The sequence below is a fragment of the Miscanthus floridulus genome, chromosome 1 (genome assembly GCF_019320115.1).
Source record: "Miscanthus floridulus cultivar M001 chromosome 1, ASM1932011v1, whole genome shotgun sequence".
NCBI lineage: Eukaryota > Viridiplantae > Streptophyta > Magnoliopsida > Poales > Poaceae > Miscanthus > Miscanthus floridulus.
Window position 1 is genome coordinate 10638984 of NC_089580.1, and position 10380 is coordinate 10649363.

Here is a 10380-nt window from a genome sequence, read left to right on the forward strand (position 1 = left end):
TGTGATACTATCAATCCCATTGCTCTTGTTCTCATTGATTGAATTGAACATTCTTGGATCACCGGTCATGTGTTATGTGCACCCACTATTAAGCACCCAATGCCTTCCTTCGGCTTTATAATTGACCTACAAAAGAAAATCAATTCTTTTTAGGTACCCAAACTTGCTTGGGTCCTTGAAGGTTAGTTACCAAGGACTTTGGTACCCAAATGACCTTCTTCTTTGGGCCCACAATTGGTGTACCAATGAACTTAGCATTCACACCATTGGCACCCTTATAAAGCATATAACAAGAATCAAATTTGATTGAGGATACATTATGTAGCTTGTTCTTGTTAGTTTTGCAATATTGCTCTACATGCCCAACTTGCTTGCATCTATTACAAAACCGACCATTGCCCTTCACAAAGCTAGCTTTGGGAGTGACAAATGCCGCCTTGGCTTTCTTAGGGGTATAGCCTAATCCCTCTTTGTTGAGAGAAAACCTTTGGCTACCCAAGCACTTTAGCAAGCGGGCATCTCCACCATAGGCATTGCCTAAGGCACAAGTGAGCTCATTCACTTCCTTCTTGAGGGTTTCATTTTCCACCTTTAGTGAGGCATCATTTATAGGTGGAGAGAAAGTGGTAGTGCTACAAGAAATGTTAGTGGGAGCAATAGAAATAGGCTTATAAGAGGATTCATCAATAAGATCACATGTTAGTCCCACATCATATGTTACTATTACTTGCTCCTTCTTGACTTGCTCAATGAGAGAGAAGTGAGCCTTTTCAAGCTTAGAGTGAACCTTGCCAAGCTTCTCATGGGCATCTATTAGTCTCTCATGAGTGGCACTGAGCTCATCAAATGATTGCTCAAGAAATTTTACTTTCTTGCACAATTCTTTACACTCTTTTCTCTTCATTTCAGTGCAAGCGTGCACTTGCTCATATATGTCCAAGAGCTCCTCCTTGGTGTACTCATCATCATCATCATCATCATTATTTTCATCCCTACAAGAATCACTTTCACATTCATCATCATCACTCTCATCATATTTTGCCTTGGTAGACTTTGCCATGAGGCATGTCGATGGAGTGTCGAAGATGGAGGGCTTATTGTCGATGATGGCGATGCTTGCTAGTGCTCTCTTGATAGACTTCTTGTCATCATCACTAGAATCATCACTATCCGTTGATCCATCACTATCCCAAGTGACCACATAGCCTCCACCCTTCTTCTTTTGAAAGGTCATCCTCTTCTCCTTCTTCTCCTTCTTTTCTTTATTTTCCTTCTTGTTCTTCTTCTTCTCATCCTCATCATTGTCACTATTTGTAGGGACAATTTACTACAACATGATTCGGGCTCTTGCAATTGTAGCATCTTCTCACATACTCTTTGCTCTTGATGTGATCTCTTCTCTTTCTTGCACCATAGCCCTTCTTCTTCATGAATTTTCCCATCTTGCGAACAAAGAGCATAGCTTCATCATCAATGTCACTAAGATCTTTATCATCACTTGATTCCTTCTTGGACTTGCCCTTGTTCTTGTATGATGATGAGCTTGCCTTGAATGCTACGCTTTTCTTCTTCTTGTCTTGTTCTTCCTTCTTATCTTCCTTGTCACCCCCTTCCTTTTCCACACGGTATGTCTCTTGTGTCATGACATCACCTAGTACTTGGTTAGGGGTGATCTCTTTCAATCCTCCTCTTATGATTAGCAATCTCAACATCTCAAACCTTAGAGGTAGGCACATCAAGAACCGATGAGAGACATCATCATTCTTGATCTTTTCTCCCAAAACCTTTAAGTCATTGACAATTACTTGTAACCAATGGAACATCTCCAGAATGTTCTCATCATCTTTCATCTTAAAGCTTGCCAATTTATCCTTGAGAATATACAACTTGGCACTCTTTACCTCTGGTGTGCCCTCATATGTTTCCTCTAATCTCCTCCATACCTCATTTGCTCTATCATAATCCTTGATTTGCTTGAACACCTTTGAATCAATGTCACTGTATATGGTGTTGAGCGCCATTGTATTGCATTGCTTGTTGGTCTTGTCTTGGTTGGTAGGATTGTCGGGATCAATGATAGCATAATCATTCTCGGTCACTTCCCATACTTGATCATTAATTGAACCAAGATACATTTTCATCTTTCTTTTCCAATAATCATAGGATGTGCCATCAAAGAACGGTGGTTTGCCCCCCACATGGTTGAACACAACTTGAGCCATAATTTGACATCGAGGTTGTTAAGCCTTTAATCAAACGATGACCACAGCTCTGATACCACTTGAAAGGTCCTAATATGGCTAGAGGGGAGGTGAATAGCCTATTTAAAATTCTACAAATTGACTAGAGCAATTTGATCAGTATAACAAATAGCTTAATGTAAACTTGCTCTAGCTCTACAAGGGTTGCAAGCCACCTATCCAACAATTCTAGTTGCAATGATTACTTAGGCACATAAACTAGCTATGTAACTTTTCACTAAGAGCTCTCAACCTTACTACTCTAAAGAGCTCCACTAGTTGAACTTAAATAACAAATCAAGCACTCAATTCTAATTACACTAAAGAGCTTGTATCAACTAGTTTGCAAGAATGTAAAGGAGCGAGTAGGGTGATTATACCGCCTTATAGGGGATGAACCAATCACAAGATGAATATAAAACCAATCACTGGGAGAATGCCAAGGGTAAGAGACAATCGATTTTCTCCCGAGGTTCATGTGCTTGCCAACACGCTACGTCCCTGTTGTGTCGACCAACACTCGGTGGTTCGGCGGCTAAGAGGTGTTTCACAAACCTCATCCACACGATAGGACACCGCAAGAACTGACCCACAAGTGAGGTAACTCAATGACACAAGCAATTTATTAGAGTTACCTTTCGGCACTCCACCAGAGAAGGTACAACTCCCCTTACAATCACCGGAGATGGCCACGAACAATCACCAACTCGTGTCGATCCTCCACCACTGCTCCAACCATCTAGGTGGTGGCAACCATTAAGAGAAACAAGCGAAATCCACAGCGCAACATGAATGCCAAGTGCCTCTAGATGCCATCACTCAAGCAATGCATTTGGATTCTCTCCCAATCTCACAATGATGATCGATCAATGATGAAGATGAGTGGAAGGGCTTTGGTTAAGCTCACAAATATGCTATGTCAATGAAAATGTGCAAGAGAGTGAGCTTGAGTCGGCCATGGGGCTTAAATAGAAGCCCCCATAAAATAGAGCTGTTGTACCCCTTCACTGGGAACAACTTGAGCTGATCGGATGCTCCGGTCCTTCTGACCGGACCCTGGACTCAGTGTCCGGTCAACAGATGTAAGCCACGTGACATTCTGAGTTAAACCTAAGCTGCTAGATCACAACGACTATTAACTGACCGAACGCTCTGACAAAACTGACCGAACGCTGGAGCCTCAGCGTCCGGTCGAGTATAGTAAGCTCCTCGAGCAGGTTTTCTTCGACCGGACGCGTTTGGTCCACCTCGACCGGACATAGTCCAGCGTCCGGTGATAAACCCTAAGTACTATATCGCCAGGTCAGTTTGACCAAACGTAGGCAGCCAGTGTCCAGTGCTTTCAGACCCAGCGTTCGGTCGCATGACCGAAGCCAGCGTCTCACTGGTACACATGACCGGACGCGCCGGTCCCTCAGAGGTCCAGCGTCCGGTCACTGTACAACCAGTGACACTAACTTGTTTTCACTTCTAACTTCTTCACCCTTGCTCAAATGTGCCAACCACCAAGTGTATCACCTTGTGCACATGTGTTAGCATATTTTCACAAATATTTTCAAGGGTGTTAGTGATCCACTGGATCCTAAATGCATATGCAATGAGTTAGAGCATGTAGTGACACTTTGACAACCGCATTTCGATACGAGTTCCACTCCTCTTAATAGTACGGTTATCTATCCTAAATGTGATCACACTCTCTAAGTGTCTTGATCACCAAAATAAAATAGCTCCTACAATTTATACCTTTGCCTTGAGCCTTTTGTTTTTCTCTTTCTTCTTTTCCAAGATTAAGCACTTGATCATCAATATTCCATCACCATTGTCATGATCTTCATCATTGCTTCATCTTCTTGGAGTAGTGCTACCTATCTCATGATCACTTTGAGAGACTAGATTAGCACTTAGGGTTTCATCAATTAACCAAAACCAAACTAGAGCTTTCAAACCTACTAGACATATCTGGGCATGAACAGTATTGTGGGAGCCGACAATTGTCTCGTACCCGATGGCATGAGCAACAAGACTAGGTAGCACATGTACAAGCTCTCTTTCTCTCTCTTTCTCTCTAACTTGTAAGTCCATCCCCTTCGCCTATAAAAGAGGATGCACTCTCTCCCAACTGGGATGGACGCTGGATTCTCTCTTTGGATCCAACTCTAGAGAACTTGAGCATTCGAATAGCTCCACAGCTCTAGATCTCAATAGCTACACAGAGCATACACTGCAATACTTAGCGCATGTTTGAGCACCTGTCACTCTTAACCACTTGGTTTAGAGTTTGACCGGGCCTCTAACACCCCCTTCTCATTTCGTACCTGTTTGTAACCCCACAACAAACTTTGAGCACCCGGGCTCAGAAATAAAATCACTGACCGACCAAAACTAGACATAGGGCACGTTGCCTGAATTAGTATAAATCATGTGTTATTGAGTGCTAGGCCACATCCGATCACAACGCACGGCAAAACTACAAATATTTACTTGTTGGTCACTTTTCGCACCGACACATAATGTTTCAATCAATATTACATAAGTCTTCACGAAAGATAGATAGTTAAAAAATAACTCTAAATTTGAATGCAAAACTAAAACATCAACTTCAATTGTCTCATCACTTCATGCCTATAATACGCGAAAGATAAGCTTGCACTTCTTTAGGAATCAAGTGCCATCAAAAGATAATCATAACAAGTTTGTGTTTCACAGTACATGTTTTATAATCTATTCTACAATTAAGAATCTAATCTCTCAATAGTTCAACTAAGAGAATGTGCTTTGCACGAATAACAAGCTGTAGTTGGTCACCAATCAATGATGATCCAGAAGATTTAGTTATGAATGCTTTAGTTGTAGAGATTCTAATTCCACCACAAACATTTTCAATTAGGCACCAAATTTCTTTTTGGTCTTAGACAATTATCAACCAATAGGAAGCTGACACGTAATGTATTGTATTTTTCTACAATTGGGCAAAAAGTCATAGTACACTAGAAGCAAGAATGACCAAGACATAATTCATAGGATTATTACAGCCACAATTTCCCTGTAAAAAAACAAACGCACATAAATGTTCTCATGCTCATGTCATGGGCTTCTCCAACAGCGCCGACACGTACCACTTCTCCTTCTCCTTTCCCCTGCCGATGTTCCACCATAGCTTCCTGAACCCGACGTGATCAATCATCGGCGCGAACGTCGCGTTCTACTACATAGCGGCGCAGACGAAGTGGTCCAGCTAGAACAAGCCCCCTGGCCTAAGCACCCTATACACGTCGAACAACGCGAACTCCAGCATCACATCAGGGGACATCCACCCACTGCCGTCGAGGTCATGCCTGGCGTGCACGATGTCCATGGTACCGTCAAACAGGGGCAGCTAGTGCATGTCGATGAAGTGTAGTGGCACCAGGCAGCATGACACGATGAAGCTGCCGAACGGCGTACCAGAGTTGACAACCGCGGTGAGCACGGTGACCCACGAGTGCTCCAGCATCCACGCCATGAACGTGTCAGAGGGGGAGCCATCGTCGAGGTCTAGGCTGATGCGTACTGTGTCGTTGGGCCACGCACGGAGCACGGCATCGATGGAGTAGGATAGCATGCCATCGTCGCGCGCCCATCTGTTGGCCTTATTCTTATTCCCCCGCTCATGACGTAGGTCGAAGCATCCGTCATCGTAGCCGCTGATGCCGCCACCGCGGGCGGCGGCCATGAGGCACGAGTAGTTCTTGCACGCGTATGCGTTCCACATGACGGTGGTGTCCGATGGCATGGTCCAGAGGCTCCGAGGCAGCGGCAACGACTGTGGGTACCCCTTGGGCGACCGCGGGCGGCATCGATGGCACAACAGCGGCTCACAGCTGCTGAGCATGAGCCTGTGCGCGAGCGGCTCGTCGGACGGGCACTCCTCATCGGGTGCGTAGTCCATGTAGCGTTCTAGGTCGTCCTGGACACGGACGTACGTGTGGTCCAGCACCGGGAACACCTCCCCCGCCGCAGCCTCAGCCACCTTGCGATGCGGGCCGGCAGGCTCGCGTTTCCATCCATAGTTAGACGTCGTAGGGAGGTCCCAGCCGCCGTGGTCCTGCATGGCTTGGAGGAGCGTCTAGAGGAGCTCGTTGGCGGTGTGGACACGAGCGTGGAGGTCCACGAGGTCATGTGGCCAGCGGCGAGCGCGGCCTGCGTGACGTTGAGGTCCGCTTGGAGCACCGTGGAGCCATCCCAGAGGTGGAGGATGGTGGCGGTAGGCCTGTAGCCACTGCTGCTGTAGCGGCGGAGGAGGGAGGGCTCGGCACCCGAGGAGACGACGACGATGGAGACGGCGTTGGTGAGCAGGAACATGAGCAACTTGGCCGCCGTGGTGCCGCTATAGCAGTTATGGGGATTGATTTTTTGCCTACTGAATTGCTGCTGTTGTTATGGGGATTGAGCTGATCGTATGGAGCGAGTGCGCGTTGTCTTCCTGATCTGATCGTATGGAGCAGTTTTGGTGTCGGACCTGTGTATGGAATAGTTATGAATGATTTAGTGGTAGAGAAGAGATAGAGAAATATATATATATATATATATATATATAGAGAGAGAGAGAGAGAGACTTTTACCTCTGTACCATTATAAAAGATGGTCGTTTCCCACATGCCACTAAAAAGTTGGGCCGCACCCATGCGCCATCCACCTAAACTTTCTTGTCTCCCAGGCCATTCCATTCACTTTGCACTCTAACGGAGGGAAACGGCATGGAGAAAAGACCTGCTTGCCCTGAGGCCATAGAGGCTGATCAAAATCACCATTGTCCTTCTGTGCCACTCCCTGGCCGAGCTGGGCAGTTGTGTTGGCGCAAAAAAAAAACTAGAGTATGTACGCGATGCATGAACATATGAATTAATGTGCACCTTTTTTAATGCCAAAAAAACTAGAGTATGTACGTGATGCCAACACAAGAAATGAACACAATATATAATAATAATATTTAACACAATATATAATAATAATATGGTTCATAGACCAACATTTGGTCACTGGTTTTCAACGCATTAGCTAAAATTTTCAACATGTCACCAACATTACAGCAGGCACATAAGTGCTTCATCCAGACATTAAGTTCTAGTCAAGCCAAAATGAAATGATGCCAGTAGGCACAGCAAACAGCAGTAGCTCATGTACTACTCATCCAAAAGCAGGCACCAGGCACAGCTTTAGCAAAACAACCACAAAAGCAAATGAGGCCAAAAGACATCCCCACACAACAATCAGGTAGACACCTTTCATTCCAGCATTACCTTCTTCTTGCTCCTGGTATTTGAATCTGGGCTGGCTAGGCTTGCTGGTACAAGGGGAGGCTTCTTAGGTGTCAGCTTCTTCTTCACTCCTATCTTCATCCTTGGTGAACTCTGGGGCAGAACAACCTCCACTGGTGGTGTCTGCACTGTTGCAGTTGATGCCTAGAGGGAGACTAGTTCATTGGAACCAGTTCCAGACCTGTTACTATCAAATACCAGTTATTGGAACAAGCTTTATTACAATGGGAAATTGCAGAACTATAGGAAAAACATACCTACCAGATAGGGTGTTTGGAGTTGTTGATGGTGCAGTGCTAGCTGATGCCTTCTTTTTCTTGGAAGTTGTTGAAGAAGATGATTTGCTCTTCCTCTTCTTTTCTGCAGCATTGGCCACTGCCTCATTGTGTGGGAATACCATCCCTGTTGATGGAGTGGCCACCACAAGGCTAGTCTCTGTATTGGTACTAGCTACTTTCTTCTGCTTTTTCTTTGGGAGACCTCTACAAAAGACACTTGTTAATAGAAAATGTAGTTCAGTTAAATGATAGTTTTATTTATGTAGATGTATTTGATTACCTTTCTGCCTCCATTGCAGCTATGTCTGCTGGATCCCCATTCTTGCAAGTGTACCAGTGATGCCCCAATTCATGGCATATGGGACACTCATGTTTCTTCTTCTTCTTCCCACTTCCTCCCTCCAGAGCCCCTTTCATCCTATTTTTCCTTCTTCCTGCTGTTGACTTAAGCAATGAAGGGTGCATGAAGAACCCATGTGTGGCTTTGGGCCACATGGACTTGTTAGGAATACATGGGATAGAGCCTGCATAAGCTTCTTTGAATTTCTGGATAGAAAAGTACTCATCTACATGGTCTTCTAGTTTTGCTTTAGGAATTGAAGTGATGTACGCAATAGCATGTTTGCAGGGTATTCCTGACCCTTGCCAAGCATTACATGAACATGTTCTATTACCTAAGTCAACCACAAACCTAAATGAACTGCCCCCCTTAGCACAAACTTCTGCAACACCTTCAAGTGAGCTTGTGATCACTTCTATGTCAAGGTTGAAACTGTCTTCTCTCAGCTTCTTCACAATATGAAGTAAAATCTTGCCTTCAAATGTCCTTGCCACCCTCTTCCTATGATTCCACTTGATCAATATCTTCTATCTAATGGTGTCCATCAAGTCATCCAGGTGCTTCCCTTTCTCAGGCTTTATCCAATTATTGAAGGACTCAGCCAAGTTATTAGTGACATAGTCCACCTTTGAACTAATGAAGAACTGGCTCCTAGTCCACTTTTTCTTGTGAGTCTCTTGGAGATATACCATAGCCTCTGGTTTGGCTTGAGCCATTGCCTGATAGTGTTTATTAAACATGTATGGGCTCCATGAATATGCAGCTGCCCATAAATGATCATCAAAAATCTTTCCACTATACCTCTTCTTGAAATTTTGTACTAGATGATACATACACTTGATGACCCAAGGCCCATACAGCTTATCTATGGCAAGGTTTTTACCTTTGTACATTCTCCTGTAGGGCACCCAGATCCCAAATTCAGCATTCAACTTCTTCTGCAGTTCTTTGGCACCTAGAGTCCCATCTTCCTTCAGCCAATCAATCACTTGATGACACACCCAAAACTGTGTGACTCCTACACAGACTCCAGTCCTCCTGGCACTCTGACAGTCATGGCCAAATGGATTCTTCTTCACCTAAAAAAAGAAACAGTCCTTACAATCATTAGGTCCAAAAAAAAAATAAATGAATGTACATTTGGTAAAATAGAATACCTTTACAGTACGCCCATCCTTGGTAGTTGATGCATGAATTCTCCACTGACAGCCCAATTCTTCCTTGAAACTGTAGCTTGCCCTAAACCTCCCTGTGTCACTAGCCTCAATGTCATAATGGATCTCATGTCTCACAGCATGAGTAGCTACAGCCAATCTAAAAGCATTAATGTCTGAATACACAGTGCCTACTGCCATAGGAGGGTCCTTCTTGTCATAGTCAGCATTAGGCATTTGTTCAGGCTGTTTATCTTTAACAATATCATCTACATCCTCTATTTCATAATCTTTCTCATCATCATGATCATCAACATCAGACTCTTCATCAGTGTCTGATTCAGAGGCCTTAGGGGTAGCAGGCTGTCTTGGCTTATGAGGATTGGAAGGTTCGGGATAATCAGGACCAAGGTCGAGATACAATCCTTCATCATCAACACCCACATGCTCATAGGATGGATTTGGGTTTCCAAGTGATTCATGTTCAGGCACTACAGATACGCTCTGGGTGTTTTTGCTTGGTTCAGCTATGCTTGGACAGTGGACTGAAGGGGTGACTAGGGCTTGAATAGAGTGGGCATTGTCACCAAACTCCCAATCAGGAAGCTGAGGCTCACTAGTTGGGCTAGTATATGCAAATGTCAAGTAGCAGCACTTCGAAACCTTGTTTTTGGCAAACATTTCAACTAAGTCTTGGTCTTTGCAGACTTCAACATGGAGCTTACTGTCCAGACACAAATAAAACATTCGAGCTACATCACCGTACGTGGGAGGACACTTGTCGACAACGGACCCAAACAAATCTCTGAAGTTAGTCCGGTCAGCATCCACAACCATGTCCAACGAGTACCACCGACCACGCGCATTGGGAGCAACAATCTGGATTTCTAGGTTGAAGCTACTGTCTGCGTCCATCTTACATAGGAGCACGCAATTTTTGGACACACTAAACATTCAGAGTAGAAGCCGTGTAAATTTTCTCATGCAAATAAATTAGCTCAAGCTAGAGGAAATACATTGAAGCTTAAATCATTAGATAAAGATTGTAAGAAAGGATATTCATTATTGCAT

General features: G+C 44.4%; 2 pseudogenes; both read right to left on the reverse strand.

Annotated features, from left to right (window-relative positions):
- Positions 1-10380, reverse strand: part of LOC136542745 (protein argonaute 12-like) — a 249583-nt pseudogene that overhangs the window by 35666 nt on the left and 203537 nt on the right.
- On the reverse strand, positions 5320-8109 carry LOC136510138 (probable methyltransferase At1g29790; annotated as a pseudogene).